We start from the raw sequence: 18,391 nt of genomic DNA on the forward strand, positions 1-18,391 counted from the left end.
AAAGACAACTTACACTGAAGTTTTTGGAAGCATCATCATTTTGTCATCCTCTTGTCCCCTTTGGGCCTTTTCATAAACTTTCATTTCTGGATAGCTGAAGTTGCTTTAAATAAACTACTTTATTAAGCAAAAAAAGCATATTTCTTCCTAATATTCCAACAGATTCAAGTGAATCCATTCTGTTTAGATATGAACTTCTTCCTCTAGCCTATAATATAAACAATTATTGTTTGTTTTCTAAATAAAAACTGTGTAATCCTAATTCTGAGGGACACGTCCTATGAAATCATTGCAGTTAAAGTAACAATTAACCTTCCTATTTTTCTCAGGACATTTTGCATTGCACAAAGATTTATTATAGATGGGAAATGCTTAGAATAAATAAAGAAGGCATAAACACATATCAGATAAGACATTGGCACAATGTATGACATTGTTTATGCAGTTTGTGGATTCAGACAACAAGGAAATCAAAAAGCAATAAATTAAATTATCGTGTTTTGGCACGTGTCCAAACATCTCAGCTTTGTGCTGGCTGCAGATGCTACTTTGGTTCTTAAAGAAAAAATAAATAAAAATAAAAATTAAAAAATGTAACATAACTCTTCAGACAAAGTAGTAGGTTCTTCTCTTCTGTGCTTATTCTGGTTTCAGTAATATACCACACGTTCATGACCAGTTTGAAGCAATCTGCATTGTGTAAAATAGACACACATACCATTTCACTAGTCAGAAGCAATAAATGAAATCACTGCAATTCTGAGTTTTTTAGAGGGCACGCTTCTGCTGGCATCATGGAGATATGGTTCTTCAGTCCACATCCTTATCAATGGATCAGTATTCACTACAGGCAAAAGTTAATCAATGAAATTCCAAAATGAACCTATGCATTAGACACTTGGAAGTCTATGAAAATATTTAATTAATTACTAGCATACTGAAATATTTCTTATTACTGGTAACACACATTTTCTTTCTTGCATACACATACACACAATGTCTCATGAATGTGAAGCGATTTGCTACATAGTCATTTCTCTTGAATATACCCACAAATAACCTATACCCACAAATAGCCTATGCTTTTAATTTTAGTTCATTAAGAACTACAGGAACCAAGTGGCAATATATATACATAAAACGCATAATATATTAATTCAAATTGCTCTCTCTTGTCTAAGAAGCTGTCAATTTAATGAGACATCACAAATAATGTGCTATCTCAAAAAAATCTCTCAGCTATAATTGCTCAAAACATGCATTCTGTCTCTAAGCTGCATTTTCAATGCATGTGTAATGTTTTTAAAGTGATGTTGACCGTAATGCCTTTTGCTCTGAACACTCTTCACTTACTGGCTTGAAATTTCTTCCTGATATAAGGGGGAAAGTAGAAATTGCTTCCAGACATCTAGGGAAAACACTAGAATACAGATTAAATTCTTTATAAGTTTTTGATATGTCAGGAGTCCACTCTCTGAGAAGCAGTTAAGCTAATAATATGGGGCAACGTTACTTACTCTATGTGCTTGTACTGGGGCGTCATCTTACATACGCATAAGAACTGGCAAAGGCCACATTCTTTTTCTCCGGTATTCAAAGGAACTCTTCCTAAAGCCTCTACTGAAAACCAAATCTAACCACACAAAACAAGAATAATATAAAAAAGGAAAGAACATGAATGAAGAGAAAGAAATATACGAAAGAAGAATCTAACAAAAAAGTATACACACAAAAGTATGGCAAGTATGGAAACAAAAATATATTGATAAAATTTTCAAAAGCATCTCATTCGCAGGTTCAGAAATGTCAGATTATGCTGACTTGAAATTTATTCCCATCTCCCAGAACATCTGCTCTCAGCCACTTTTTAAACTCAGGACTCTAAAAGCAGCTGGTGCCCAAGGGCATTTTTGTTAGGAACTTTTGTATTTAAATGTCGATGTTCAGACAAGGAGTCATTTATAATGGGATGATATATACATATTGGTAACCATAGTGTCTCAATTTCATTTTCATTTTTGGTGGAGTTTTTTCTGTAAATGACAAGGTTCCTGTAATCTCAGTTCTCTCAACACAGCTGTTTTTGTGGAAAAGGATAATTTATGAGGAGTGATACCATTTTGGAAATATGCAGCTTTTAGTATCAATCTGAATTTTTCAGATAAAAGATAAGAGTAAAAATTGTCCTGAATAAAATAGGACATAGAAGACCTTTTAAAAGGTTAATGTAAATAGCAGGCAACCATTTAGATATTTTTTTGTTGTTGTTTATGAAAATTAGAGGATTTATTGCTGTTCTGAAGTGAAAATTCTGTGCCCTTGGGAAAAAATAGTCTGCTTAGAAATTCAGGTACTGCTTACAGATGCACACTATATGGGGTGAAATATCTGAGAAAACTGTTACCTAGCAAGCTTGAAAGCTTGTGATATTATTAGTGGGGCTGAAATCTTTCCTTGCTTCAACATGAGATATGTTTTAATAGTCATATATTTACACCATAGAGAAAAAGGTTTATTATTTATCATTGAATTTACTTAGGAATTAAAAAGAAAAGAGTAAGTACTCTGCTGTCTGTCTTTCAAAACATATTGTCATTGCAGAATGGTCAGGACTTTGAACTACTTGGAGATTAAAAGGTAATGAGCAATGAATATATGTGCATGCTGAATAGATGAATTTGATCGAGATGCTATAAACACTACTGTTATGGACATGTGAAAATGGTGGAAACATACTTCCTAAGATGGATATCTCTGGGTAACCTGCCAAGTGTCCCTTCTTACCTCTTTTTTTTTTTTTTTTTTCCCCTCAAGTGGTGGCCATGTTCGTGGCCATGTTTGCTGTTGGTGTTCACTAATGCTAGCTGCGTTCATCAACATCCTTTCACTTCTAGTGACCATGGTAGTGTTTTTACTGTAAATTTATCTAGAACTACTGACAGAATTTGAAGTGTAAACAAATAAGCAAACAGGTCTGCTCAGAGCCATGGCAGATTTGTTCTTGTCTTGCAGGTAGCTGACAATGACTTAATGCTTTCCAAATAAATGCCATCTTTCTTTGAGGGAAATGGCCATTAGAATATCTGAAATGACATAAGAACCTTTAAAATAACAAGATACAGCACAATAAAGCATGGAGTAATTTTGCCGCCTAAAAACAAAAATCCAGAATCAAAACTAAAATAAAGACAAAGACATAGTATACTTGAAGTATTTTTTCTAATCAGATCACACATGATGCGGATAAAACTAATCAAGTATTACCTGACTGGAGGAAGAGAAAAAGCTGTTTGAAAATAAAGGAATGAATCTGACAGGTTTATTTTTAGACTGTTGTTAGACAACTGGAAATGCAGACAGCTGACTACAACAGATGTATTCAGAACCAATGGTTACCAACATTAATCTCGATAATTAGAAACAACTGCGATTTTTTTTTTTTCAATATTGAGGTAGAATGAGAAGCAGCCAAATTTCCTTTTCTTTGACATAGCGGAAATTTTGAACTTTCATTTAAAGAGTGGAATTTATACTATTGAATCTAGAATTTGGAAGAACATGGGTTTGAACATGTGTACTGGTTCAGTTTTAATATTTCTTTTAACAACATTGCCAAAATTCATTTACCTCTTGGTTTAACCTTATCATATTGCCATGGGTCTTCCATGGAAGTACTTTGTACCTTTATTACTTTAAAAAAAAAAAAGAAAAGCAGCATCAAAATATGTCAAGGTTCTGATGGTGAACACTGGGATATGCCTTGGCAGTGTTATAATCTTTGTAAAAATGCTTGCCAAAATAGATGTGATAGTATCTCTAGGTTGCGTATCTCAGTCAGCACAGATTCCCTTTAAGGACCTTGGTTACTATTTCTTCAAAGAGTTGATTTGACGGTGTATAAGTCTAGGAGCTCACACAACAGATCTTCCTCTGTTTCTTGTTATAGGATTTTCAAACACTCCACAGTTTTCTGGAGATAAAGTAGAACAGATATATGTACATTAATTTGATTATTTACTATGACATAGACTTTGAGATCCAGCCCTGTTTCTCTTGCCAGGTGATGCTTTTTTCGAGGATTTTTTAAAAATAGGACCAGTCCAAAGAAGAAAATCTTTTTGCAATGCCAGGGTTAACTCTACTTTTGAAAACCTGCAGGGTTTCTTCCAAGGCATCTCACTTAGGCATCTGACCACCAGCAATCACCTTTATCCCTGTGGCCTTCATCCCTTGCTGTGAAGGTGGGTTTATGGATTAAGCCTCTTGCCAGAATCAGCTTGACAACTCTGGCTTTAGCTTACTATTTGCAGTTGCTGTTGTCTCTCAGGGAGCTGACAGAGTTAATGGCAGCCTTCATAAAACACAGCACTGTTTTTCCTGTAGGCAAAATAACTGCAAGGAAAAAAGTGAAGCTATGAATTAAATGATTAAACAAACAATTTTAAACAAGGAATGCTACATACTAGGTAATAGCTGTGAAAGAATTGAAACCTTGTTTGATAAAAACACATTCCTACTTTGTCTTCAGATATGTGTCCTGCACGGAGCTCATGCCTAATTGTTGAAAACCTTTTCCTTTAGCCTCCTCGTCCTCCTCAAAAAAAGAAAAAAAAATTTCTTTGCAGATTGACTATGGAAGGAGAAAGGAAAGGAAGCAGAAGGGCAAAGTTAGAAGCTCTTAGGACTACTGCTATTTCAGAAAATTTGCAACAATTATTTTTTGTTTGCTATGTAACATATAAATTGTGGACCATATTAGGATCACTGGTATTTTTTTTTTTTATCTTTCTATGTTCATGACCTCACATGACCAATAATGGCTAGTGTTTCAGACTGGTACAAGCAGTCAAGTCTGAACACATAACAGACCGATACATCCCTTGTAGCATTAAAGTCCTTGTCCTAGTAGCAACAGACACAGAGAAATTTAATCTTTAACTGAATATATGAAAAAGAGAACAAAATTTTCTCGAATCTACTAGCACCTGAGCTTTCTAATAGAGACAATAAAAGGAGCATATATTTGTTATTGACTGAGGAAGGAAAGCTAAATGCTCTGCCGTCTGGGGATTTTATCGAGCAGCAGTTTGAAATATTCTCAAAATGAAAGTGAGCAGACTGATCCACGTGTTGGCAAAGGAGAGAATGATTTAAATTAAATTTGCTACTGTTGGTTCTACGAGAGTGTTGGTCATCATAACCCTGGAGGTAAGAAAGGTGTAATTGCCTTCCTGCAATGACAGGTGGAGTTCATGTAGGAATAGTTCCTAAAAAGACAAGAGAAGTATCTGCCAACGGCCTACTAATGCAAGCCAAATTATCTGCCCATAGAAATAGATACGACCCCATTGACATTAGAGGAGTTTTATCCGTTTACAATAGCAGGGATCTGCCTTCTTCCGGAGGTTTATTGCCATACACATTCTGCCCTGGTGTCATTCTGTAATTACTATAGAAAATAGTGTATTCACTTGATAACTTCTTCTAGCAGAAAAGCAATTAGCCTGCCAAGTGACTTGATGTTCCTAAGAAGGTACAGAAGTTTTGGAAGCTGGAAGTTTTAGTAGACAGAAATAGAAGTGAAAGAGGGAAAATGGCTGGCTGGCAGACAGTGTATAAAGTAGGGGTCTGGGTAGGGAGATAGAGATGGCCATTTTAGGAAGTACAATTCACAACAAAAAGTCCAAGCTTTAATGTGATACCAAAACCAGAAAAATACTTTGCTAGCCTACTAACTCCTTTCAGTACTGACTCTTTGCAATACTGAGAAAGACACATGGACTTTCTACCTGAACAAATTGCTTAGGCTATTCATGGCCAGGTGAGCAGTAGCTACATTATACAAGATCAGTTGTCACATCTTTCTGATCCAAAATATTACTGATGCAAGAAGGAGAGAGGTCCGTCTATACAGACGAGTCGTTAGCGTATGAATAGCATTGTTAATATGTAACGTAGTGTTTGACCAGTGCTTCAGCCCTAATTTACCAGATTTGGATGGCACTGATGAAATCTCAGTTTACTGGGCACAAAGGCAGTGGTGGAAACGCTAGTGGATATCTCAGACTGTTGCAGTATTGTTATCACAATAGCACAAAGTGTTATTATTTTGTTATGGAAATCAAGACAATTTCTCTCATACAGAAAATAGATGCAGCATATGATGGACTGTGCAACGTTTGAAAAAACTGCTTAGGCATTTAGGGAATGGAAGAATAAATTAGATAAAGTGCAGCAACCTTAAAGCATAATAACCATTTTTTACTCTATTAGAGGGGAAAATGATTTTGCAAACTGTGATTTACCTGGTTCCATAGAGCAGAGTGTATTGCATGCTTCTGTTGCATTTTCTTTTCTCTTTATAACTGGTCAAACACCAATTTAGAATCAATAGGTTGTGGAATATTGCAATGTCAGTATCTATTGAAAATGAACTGGTTTATGGTGATCTGATATAATTAAAATCAATGCAGATATCTTTAGAAAAATATGTTTTCTTTTGTTGGTGAAACCATATAGGGATGTTGGGCAAATAAAATGCTCCTAATTGTCTGCTTTTTTAGAGGAAGTCTTAATGTGAATTGAATCTCTATTTATTGTTATGGGGTTTTTTTATTTCATGCCAACTAGAATTAATAAAAGGCTTGTCATTCACACAAATGCGTGTTCTAAGAGATAGGACCACATGTGTGTAAATGAACATTATTCCCAGATTGTACATTACTAGCATATAGTTGGAACAAGCAGAATGTTAAGTCCATGTATACCTAAAGTCTTAATGTTTTTAGATGCAGGAGAAATCCTTAGATTGTATTTCTCCATCTACTTTTTGAAAATGTAAATAAACCACTAGTCGTTTAAAAAAAAAAAAACCTCTCTTGAAAATCCCAGTCAAGTGCTAGAAGCTTCCTAGCAGCCTTATTTCAGTTTTGTAATACGTTATAAAGTCAGAAGAAAGTGGATCCATGCTTTTGCTAGACAATACTTCTGAAGAGACAAGGAACACAGGCTAGATCTAAGAAAAAGGGCTTCTTAAAATTTTGTTCTACTGACAAAAATGCACATTCATCTAAGTTCATCAACTATTCTTGAAATCACTTTTAAAAAAAAAAAAAAAAAAAAAAAAAAAGGTGGGGGGGAGAGTGTTGCAAGTGGATATTTTTTAAGGGAAGCTTCAAAAATTTGATTTCATTTTAAGTTTAAAAGGAGAAATAAACTTCCTGTGTCCAAGAAAATAAAGTCTGGTCAAATATAAGTAGGCAGCCAGCTCTGAGGTGGCAATAACATCAGTAAGAACAGTTGCAAGAGAGAATTCACTTCAGATGTCTCTCAGGGGATATACAACAGCAGGAGTTCCCACTACCAGTCAGAGACTACAGCTGGTGGGAGAATTCCTGAGGGAGCAAGAGGAGCAAGAAGGCAGCCATGCAGAAGGTCTCATAAGCACCCGTGGGCTTATCCTTCTCTGCTTTCTAGGTTTTGCAGGGACAGAATCCTGCACAGTCATGTGCAAGGATCCTACCGATCCCCGGTCTCACTTAAAGGAATGAAATTTCCAGGTTAAGGAACACACAAGTAAAGTTTTACTGTCAGACACATTGTTTTGAGTGTATATTGTTTTTCAGGGATATTAGACGTAATGAACAAATCCTAAAAGTGCCACAGGCCACACAAGTGCAATCAGTATTAATCTTGCTTCAGTCAGGAGAGCTGAATCCAGCACTCAAGTTTGGTTCATAGGTTTTAAAAAAGGCACTTCTTACACTAAGCAGTTACCAGGGACTGTTGTACTGAATATAAATCTGGGATCTCATTAGATCAGCTGCAATAATCTTACCTAAAAATGCACTTAGGTTCCTTCTCTCACACATATACAAAATTTTATATATTCCTTCACTGGATGCATAGAGGACACCACGTTCAACTTCAAAGCATTTGTTTGGATTTTGAGAAGATACACATTCAAATGCAGAAAAAAAATGTAGTCTTAATTAAAATTTACATGAACATTTGTAAAGATGTCACAGTGTCATTTCTGTGTGCAGGATCTCCACATATAAAGGTATGGTTAAGCCATATGTACAGTTAGGAAAGTATTCAAGTGTAAGCCCGTCATAGCTGCAGTCTGGGAATAGTAGTTATATGCAATAGAGTTCAGTCTGCAAGTATTTGACATTCATATGCAATGTCAAATAATCTTCTAAGGCCAGATAGTCATGAACAAAAGTTCATAGATTAATTCAACACTTTTCTCTGCTACACTTTAATGAATTCTCTCACTTAAATACAGATTTCCATAACGCAGCCTGTTAAAAATGAAATTGAGATGCTTCCATCATCAATCTGAGCATGCTATAACATCACGACTCTACTAGGGAAAAGTAACATTTGAGATATCTTTTTTGTAACATCACTTTTAGTTTTTCGTTGGTTTTGGAAGGCAATTTAATGACAATTTTTTGATCCTGTAAAGGTTATTTAGATATCTTGAAGAAAACATTGCTTTTGGTCTACACTGTGTTGTAATAACTTGTACATGTATCTGTCCCACATAGTGCCCTCAGCCTTTTCACTCTAGCATAAAGCATTTTGTGGTGAAGGCTGTACAATATATGCTGTGTACAGTCACAGCTAAAAACCATTTTATGCAATTAAGTCACCTAATTCCAAGAGCACATGTTGAGGTAAGGCTTGTCCTGTCACTATAGAAAACTTTACACAAGGGGAAAATGTCATGTAATTATCAGAGGTGACTCCTGAAGCAAGGTGTCTTACCTACTTTTGTCATTTCCAGCTATGGAAGTGTCACAAACTCTGCCATAAACTCACCTTCTCGTAAATCAATGTGCTTGCTTTGATGCATCCCCTTCTTTTGTCTGCATTTACAGCAGCTTTTTCCCTCTCGTTCCACATGCACTCCCAAATTGCCCATGCTGGCAGCTGTTTGCAGTGAGCTAGCATCTTAGTTTTAATAAGCTGGTTTGTGGAAAAAAATTTTCTCTGAAGGCATATCAAGCATTGCAGACCTCTAATTAGTGGTGGTTGTAGTCAAAGTTCAATAGTCAGGTCTTTTGAGGCATTAAGAGATTATATCCTTTAATAGCTCTGAAATGAATGGAAAACATCCTTATTTGATTCTCATTTCTCAGACTTACCAATTTCAGGACCTAATCTGGTTTCATGGAATGTATGCATTACGTGTGATCAAGAGTCTATGCTGGTGCATTGGCATATCACCAAACCAGGGAGAAAGCTGTTGTCTATAAAAGAAAATAAAACCCAAGCAATTGGGTGAATCAAAATTAATGTGTGTTTGTTTGTTTCTGTCAGGGAGAACTTCTATTTCTTCATCCTTGGCTATGAGCTTGCAGTACATCAAATTGTGCCTTCTCTTTCATTTGACTGACAAGAGTCAACACTTGCTGAAACTTTTTTTGGTTACCCGTGTTTCTCATGACCTTTTTTTTAAACTTCATTTTTCTCTTTCCTCTCCCGAGCTCCCAAGTGTTATCTTTGCAGCTCCCAAGTGTTATCTTTGATTTGTTTGGTGGCGTATGTCTAAATCAAAGAGAAGGGGCAGAAAGTATCCTGGCTGATGTGCAACCTTATAATGATTTTCTTCCATAATCCCTCACAGAGTGCCATTTAAGGAAAAGCTAAATAATTACTTTTAAAACAAGACCTCAGAGCTTCATGATCATGTTCTGCACATCAAAAGCTCATTCTGTATCTCAAGTGTATGAAATAGTCTATCTTGTCAATCAAGTTAATTAAAAAAAACAACCCAAACCAAAAATCCAAAACAAAAAGGAGTCAAACCCTTGAAATATGCCCTAACAAATCAGTGATCCCAGCTAGTTGGATTAGTCATCAGGCTTGATCCCAGATACCCAAAATATTCCCTTCTGTGACTACCGTTACAGCAAAAGCCAGTGAGGACTTCCTTGAGTTTCTTTCCCATCAAATTAAGGGTATTGAGTTGTCAATATACATCAGTCTGTATAGATCATATCAGATGCAGCTGAAATCTGCAACTGCAATGTAAGAGTATTTTTTTCTCTTCTACTATGATGTTCAATTGAAGAGCGATTTCAATTGTTTGTTGTCAACATGAAAAACATTCAGCAAATTACACTCACATCTCATTTCAAAGACAGCTTAACAGGAATTAAACTCTTTTTTATGGAGTTGCTTATATTTTGTAATTATGGAAGACATTTATTTATCTGAGAGATTTGCAATTCTACTGCCAACACATCTGTTTACTAGATACAGCAATTTGCTTACCGTATTTCAGTTTTAACTGTGTGTCAGTACACATGCACACATACATATAAGTATAGCGAAGCCCACACATGCACATATATATAAACCAATTGCTTATTAACATATACCTTGGTTCATTGCTGTGCATATTTTAACACATTTAAAGAAGGATAACCTTTCTTGAGTGCAGCTCCCTCACAGTTGAAGCCAGTGTAAAGGAAACATCCCAGCATATTTGCATGAACTATGTTCCTGAGATAAAGTTATGGCAGAAAAAAAAGGTATCAACATGTGCATTTCTTCAAAGTTGAATTAATTTTATTTTTCTCTCTTAAGTTCTTCACAAGTTTTTTTAAATACATTTGACTTTGTGACATGTACTCTTCTGGACACACTCAAGTGCAATGTAAGAAGAACGCTTGCAACCTACAATTTGAACCATAAATCCCCAACTGTCCATTTCAGTCTGTGAGATTCCCCTAGACACCTAAACTTCTACCTCCTAAGCTGTTCAGGTTCTGCTAATGTATATGCCCAGTAGCACAGCCATCATGCCTGAACTGATGGCAACAATTTCATGCCTTAAGACCATTTTCTATGCTTTGAGAAGTCTGTTCTGCTAGGCAAATTCAGTGTATTGTCTTTGTGATCACAGCAGTGATGGGCACCTCCATCAAAACTGCAACCAGAGGAGATTATGTCATTCTCTAGTTTTTGAACAAGTTAATAACATGGGCTCCCATCTGGGAAATGGAAGACTTACCTTCTTAAATATCAGGAAGTCCAAACGTATATTGCTTTCCTACCAGAGGACCATCCTCATTAATGATTAGAATCACAATTTTCTTCATTTCCCTCTATTGTCTTTTTGGTCCTCTGAATCCTGGATTATTTTTTTTTGCAGTATGGTGGCAATGAAGTGGCAATGAAGCCTCAGTCTGGTGGATAGCTGTCTGCTTAGGACATCATACAGGAAGGTCAAATCCATGAAGTTAAAGTACTTCTGGCTAAGGAAAGACAAGGATTGTACTTTTAATCTCAGGTAAATTTATCTTGGCATAACTGTAGGGTAATGGTGATATGCCTTCTTCTTGTCCTACTGTCCTAAAACCCAGTCGTCATCCTCAAAAACTCATTTTGCATCTAAATGCAGGAATACATTTCCTGGATATATCTGTCGTAGAAGTGTAAGACCAACAAAATATGTTCCAAAAATCAGTTTTAATGGTGTCAGGAAAAAGGTGGAATGGTGAAACTGAACAGAGATCTTATACGCCCTTCAGCAGACACAACTCATTTACAGGTTTAGGATGTCAGCTGGGAGCTAATACTACAGAATGTGAAACTAAATCTAAGCTTAGAATGATGACTTAAAATACACAAACCACTCACCTAAAAGGTGAGGACACTCAGTCCCAGGAAGTTGCTTTGGATGGTGTCTTGATCCAAAGGGAAGGCTTCTGATGACACACCCGCTGCTCTGAGGAGAACCACTCCAAAGGGGGTCTCCGACAGAGGCACCGTTTTATAGCCTGCATTGGACCTGAGCTGTGGTCAACTACTGGTCATGGTAATATACAGCTCTCACTGAGGGTCTGAGGAGTCTCCTAGGTAGGCTCACTGCCTGAGGTGGTCTCTGTTGGCCTTAGGTATCTGGGGTAGGTGGCCAGGGGTTCTGTGCATATGTGACTGACAGCTCACGTGCTTCCTGCCAAGCCAGCCAACATGCCTCTGTACCGCTCCATTAGACCTGCAGGTGGGAGGAGGTGGTGGTACTCTTGCCACAGTATCCCAGTCCTATATAGCTTATAGCCCTGACTCAAAGACACCATTTCAAACGTGCATTCCTTTTGGGAACATTTGCACTCTTTGGGTTGTTACGAATCTCACACTTAGTTGGAAGTCTTGTTATCTCTGTTCACTTAGGAGAGAAATCTGGATTCATGAATACAAAATTTCACACTAAGTTACTCTGGCCTTTCATTTGTACACGTTCACTGGAAATGCAATGAGAAGCCCAGATTGCTGAACTATGGAGATGACCGTCATTTCTACCAGACTTGCATGTATTGCACCATTACTTATTAAGTAATGGTGCAAGCATGGAAAATTTGCTGTAGAGACAATGGTGAAAGACTTTAAAGTACCAAAGGAAAGATAACTAATTTCAGTCTCTTGTCTATTAAAACATTCAGAAACATGCTATCAGTGGAAGTTCATAGTGCTGGCATACTTTATGGAATTAGTAAAATACATTTTTATTTTATGTCCATATAGCATTCAAAGGTACATAATAATGTAATTATCACTTGTTATTCAAACTTTTTTCATGTTCTGCATATGTGAGTTAGACTGCTGTTATTAGCAGTTCAGCTGGTGTGAAAATGATACAAGACAGCATAAAAATAGAATCCAGCTTGATGTAATGCTTTTTATATTCAAGGCATCCCAAAATGCTTTATAGAACGTGTTGGTGTTAGTTATTATTAAAGACTTCCCATTAACTGGGAAAAGGTGTTTGACGACTTCAAAGATGATTGAGAAGATGTTTCCTAATGTGAGAGTAAAAAGAAAAAACATTTTCAAACATGTCACAGAGAAGAAGCTGGGGAGAGAACTGACATTTGTCCTCTTTTGGTCAATAAATTGTTATTAAATCTCTAAAATCATATTAAACGATATTTTAAGGAACTGACTTAAATCCACAGGGGGAATAAAAGAGAATGAAAGCAGATATTTATTCTGAAATTTCATACTATTATGACTGTATTTCAGAGTCTGATGACAGACTATGCACGTGTTATTATTAACCTTTGGTCAGACAGCATGGGTTAAGATAGGAGCATCATCCCAGGCGTTAGCCATTAATCTGAGTATCTCGTTGCCTTACTGAGGTTTAGGTTATACGAATAATAACTCCGGGCCATATTTTGACACCTTTATTCATGCTGAACGGCATCTTATGCATCATGAAGTCCCACTAATATCAGAAGGTTATTTCCAGAAAAATGCATTAGTCAATGTAGAGGAATATTGTCCTTTGGCAACATCTGTAGATGAAATTGTACTGTAAAACATTACCGCATCAGTCAGAGCAGGGTATCAAAATGGCTTTGTATACAAATTTGAAACAGATTCTGAGATAGTGGCTCCTGATAATGCCATTTCACTTTCTCTTTCAACATGTCATTGCTTGCCACAGAGCAGTAATGACAATACACAGCACTAACATTTTATCAAAAAGTGACAGCCAAACCACGGATATGAGTTATCAAAGTTACGACACTGAGACATGTTTAGGACTCAAAGTCAGGTAGAAATTTAGTGCGATGATCTTAAAAACTGTCTTAGTTCATTGTAGACCATTCTATCCTATAGGGACTCAGACCTCTTCTGTATTAATTTAAAGAATTGCAAAGGTGTATGTTTCACAAATAAATCACATTAAATGATGTTATTTTAATGTTGTGTCTTTTTTTAATTGTATGGTTTTAATATTATCTTCTACCAAAAAAAAATTATAGATAATTCATTTACAACATATTTTAAATTGCTTTTGGTAGCCAATTAGGCTCTTTTGGAGCCACTTCAGTCTACTCAAGTCTGTGTGATAGCCATAATACTGGAAAATATTATTTTAAGGCCTGTAACTGTAACATTGCTAATGGTGAGTCCCACTCCAATAATCTCAAAGAACTACATTTTCAAAGGCTTTACAAGGAACTAGCTTTGGGGAAATTAACATAACAGAGAAAAGAAATAGTAAAAGTTAGCAATGGAAAACCTCTAGTTCAAGAAAGAATTGAGAAAATGCTTTATTTGATTTGGTCGGTTAACCAGTTTTAGCATGAGCTTAGTAGTCCATGTAATCAAAAAAACCTCACATCAACAACTGATGGAAAATAACAAACTGCTATTATGTAATTTAAGATGATACAATAATGAATGCACACCAGGCTCTCTTGCCAGTAGCCTACCAGTTTTGACTTCAAGAACGGGAGTTACAGGAGAAACTTGGGCCTGACTTTAAGAGTCTTTGTCACTTGATATCTCTGTGCCTTCAGCAAGCTTTCTCAGGGAGACACAGGTGTCTGTGCATGTGACAACATCCTATGATGTTTTCTGGGGTATTCGTTAAAGAAGTTTCATCACCGTAGGTTTCCTGTAGCAGAGTCTCAAGCAAAAATCCCTAAATAAATAATTTATTTGAGTGGTACAGCAGTACAGACATCTTGAGCTGGATGCCTTCAGAAATGAACACAGAACAAAGGAATGCCTGGGCAATTACACCCTTACAAACTTTGCAAGCAACCTTCACATGGTCTTCATGTGTCTTGCATGCACCCCTTGGTCCAATGGTAATTTCTGGTCTGGGGTCTTCTTGTTCCTCATTGGATTTTTTCTCTGTCTCCAGGTGGACCGTTAACTGTTCTTATCTTGACAGGTTGCAGCCTTTGCTGATGGTTTTAGCTTCCTTATTTCCTAGTTTGTACTGGTCTTAGGGCCTTCCTTTATATAACTAAGTAGAAGTTCAAAACAAGTTCAACTTATCCAGGTGAAAGCTCACAGCTTGTGGCCTCGGGCTTCAGCAACTTTAGCTGCTAATGTTGAGTTCTATTATAAGTAGTATGCCAAGGCAACATGTTACCAAGCTGCCAAGGCTGGTCCCTGCATCATGATTTTTCTTAACATATCACCAAGAGCTTGTATTACTCTTGGTCACATGCAAACAAAGGTTAACAAAGGTAGGAAAACCTTTTTAGAATCTCTTTGCAATGTTTTTGTTACAAGGGGTCAGATCTCCCTCCTGAGAGTGTTCAAGCCAGGTAAGATGTGTGGGCTCACTGGACAGAAGTTCACAGCCCAGAAAAAGAGGCCTTTGAGCTGTTGTTCCGATCCTTTTCAGGAGCTCCCAGTCCCTCTGTGCCTGGAGTAAAGATAGGCTCATGCTTCCAGGAGATGTGTTGGTATGCACAGGGATTCATCAAGCATGCTGAGGACAGTCATCAGGCACTCAAGCACACCAGAGGAAATCTCCCTCCCACTCAGACAAGTCAGCTTGCTTTTTTCTAACTTGTTGTGCAGGATGTTTTAGGGCCATTACTTTTGTCATGCTGAGAGCTTCTGCATTACTTGGTGTATCAGTCAAGGACAAAATGGTTTTGGCCATAAAACATGATCTCACCCGTGCCTCCCTTCATCAGATAGTCCACCCAGTAGATCCTTTCATGAGTCGCCTCTCTGGTCTCCTTATTCTGTGAGGAGATTTTAAAGGAAATTATTAGATGACACTCAAAAATCTTATGCGGTTCTTCGTTGTGTTAGAGTACCACTCTTTTATTCTCCTCCACTGTCTTCCACTCTACCCAACAACCGCTGTCTCCTCTGAAGGACTTTTGTGCTTTCTATCTCTATTGCTGTCTTCTTTTCCTTGCCCACCTCTATTCCTTGTCTCCCCTTAAAATCTGCTTATTGAGCATATAAAACTGAGATTTTTCAGATATTAAAACTTGTCTGATTATGAGTCTTTTTTATGGGATCAACATGGAAATGTCCATGACGTGAAGGTGACTGTCTCTCTTGTCTCAGTCTATACCATCTGCTACTTCTGCCACTTTGCCAGATGTTTTCTGCAGAGCAAATGAGTTAGAGCTTCTCAACCCAACAGTAAGAGAACCTTATCCTGCCCCTAGAAACTGCTAAAATAATTTCTCTGAAAATCCTCTGCCCCTCATCCCAAAGACCCAACACAGCCCAAAAATTAGTTCAAAGGAGACACAAGCAGCTTGGAAAATTTCACATTAAGTGACAAAAAGCTGTGAGCTTTAAAGTAAATGAGTATGAAAACAACGTCCTAAAACGAGAAGTATTATGCAGCTTTCAGACTGGCTGAAACTAAAGGCAGGACTTGTAATTAGGATCTAGATAGTGAAAACAACACAGCTACTGATACCAAGACTAAGCTCTGGCCTTAGATATGTATATTGTAAGAAGTTCTTATCAGCTTCCAGCAGAAACATTTGCACAGATCCAACTATAGACTTCAGCCTGAGTTTGCAGAGAGTCATGTTTGATTTTGTACTGGCATCATTATCAGTTACAACTGCCATCATTTCTGTCATTATATATGCCTTGTCATGAAGAGAATACATACCAGCAGCATGTTAGGATGCTAAAAAAGAGGAAAAGTTGTAAGAATAATTGCTTTACAATATAATCAAGTTACACTGTTGGGCATTATAATGCTTCTATGACATGCACAGTGTCACAGAGGAAAATTTGGATTTTTACTATTGATAAGATTATTACTTTACTGCTTCCTTGTAATGTTCATTCTCCTTATGCAAAAGTTTCAGGGGAAACAAACATGAAATAAACGGAACTGAAATGTGCAGTATAGGTGATGAAACTGCCAAGTTAAATTACTTTGTTCTGTGTTTAGTGGTTGTAGACAATTCTGTTTGATGTATTAAAAGTTAAGAATGTACATTAAAATAATTGAGACCTCACCGAAGTACAAAGAACTAAAGATAGAACAACCTTTGGTAGACACAGATGTACAAATACAATATTAATGAATGTTTAGCATAGGTAATGTAATAAATTGTCCACTAAACAAATTTGAATGCAATTGGGAATCTGAGCCTTTCCAGGAATTGATACTGATGCCAAATGAATTCCTGTTCTACACGCAATATGAGTAATAGTAGAGAAAAACAAAGTGAACACTTAACTCGTATTGTGGCTTAGTAATTAAATTGTGGCTCTTAAAACATTGTCCCCCCACAAAAGTCCTTACAAGTAAATGAGTTGCTCTAAGTGTAGTTTTAATAAAATTGACTTAGATACATTCCAGCCTACTTCTACATCCTTATGCTTTTTAAATTTAATACAGTATTTCTAGTTGATCCTTTTTAATACAATCAAAATTTCTAAAACATTTGCTCTGAGATTCTGCATTAAAGTTTAAGTGTTGAACTTTTGTCTAGCAATCAAAGAATCACTGCATCATATTGATTGCTACTGCCAAGTGTCTCTAAGTCCTTAGGTCTCTGGGCAATTTTCTTGGGGGATTGAAGCTAACTAGGGCCAGTAGCAACTCACCTCTGTCTCGTTCTCTGACTATTTGTAAAAGAAAGGGTTTTTTTCCAACAGCTTGAAGTCTTTGATCTGCAGACTGCTCCTCCCAGAAACCAGAAATTGAATGTTTACCTCCCTTATCTATTGCCTCTCTTTAAGGTGGTCACCGAATTTCAGCTCACAGATTTAAGTCAAAGACTTCTCTGACTGCCAAGTTATTGCACAATCCTAAGCTTATTTTGCATCCTTTATTCTTCCAACAGGAAGGGCCACCTCTTTCCTGAGTGTAGTCCTACATGCTACGATTTTGTACGTAGCTGTGATGTTGTCTAAGAATATGAGAAGCGTCTGCTCTCATGAGAGCAGAGGAAGAGCTTGTGTGCTTCAAAACCTGATCACTTTTCAGCTATGGCAGTTTGCCGAATAAAACACATTCCCTCTGCCATAAGATCCTGCCATGTTGAATGCATTTGTGTTCTGGGCAAAATAACTTGTTATAGAAAGACTTACGCTTCTGATCATTGCCGTGAGAGAAAGCAGGCAGTGTGGTTAGCAATGAAAGGTTACACTCTGTACAGTGCAGAGGCCCAGTTAATCTCCTGGGGTGCAGGCATCAACCTTAAGGTGCCATGTTGAAAGCAATGATAAAACTTCAGTCAATAGAAAAAACTCACATACTTGTGAAATCTTGGCCCCATTTAAGTTAACAGCAAAACTTCTGTTAACTTCAACGAAGCCAGTATGCATATTCTATTTTCAAATAGTGCAGAGTGTAGAAAAATGGGGCCTGAGAAATTGTTCCACCAGCCAGACAAAGAACCAGCAGCCAGAGTATCTTCCATTCCCCTTTAAGGGCAGTCTCTTGGGCCCATTATCTCCTGATATCAACCTTCCTGTTTGAAAGCAATGCCTAAGATCACAGGTAACATTACAATCAATGCTATGTTTTCCATCTGTTAAGACCTTTGATGGCACAGCTAGAGCAACCTAGAACAGAGTAAAGCAAATGCTCCCAGAGTCACACACTGGTCTCCAGAAATGAAGT

Source organism: Charadrius vociferus, unplaced genomic scaffold (assembly GCF_000708025.1).
Source record: "Charadrius vociferus isolate BGI_N301 unplaced genomic scaffold, ASM70802v2 scaffold287, whole genome shotgun sequence".
In the NCBI taxonomy this organism is placed as follows: domain Eukaryota; kingdom Metazoa; phylum Chordata; class Aves; order Charadriiformes; family Charadriidae; genus Charadrius; species Charadrius vociferus.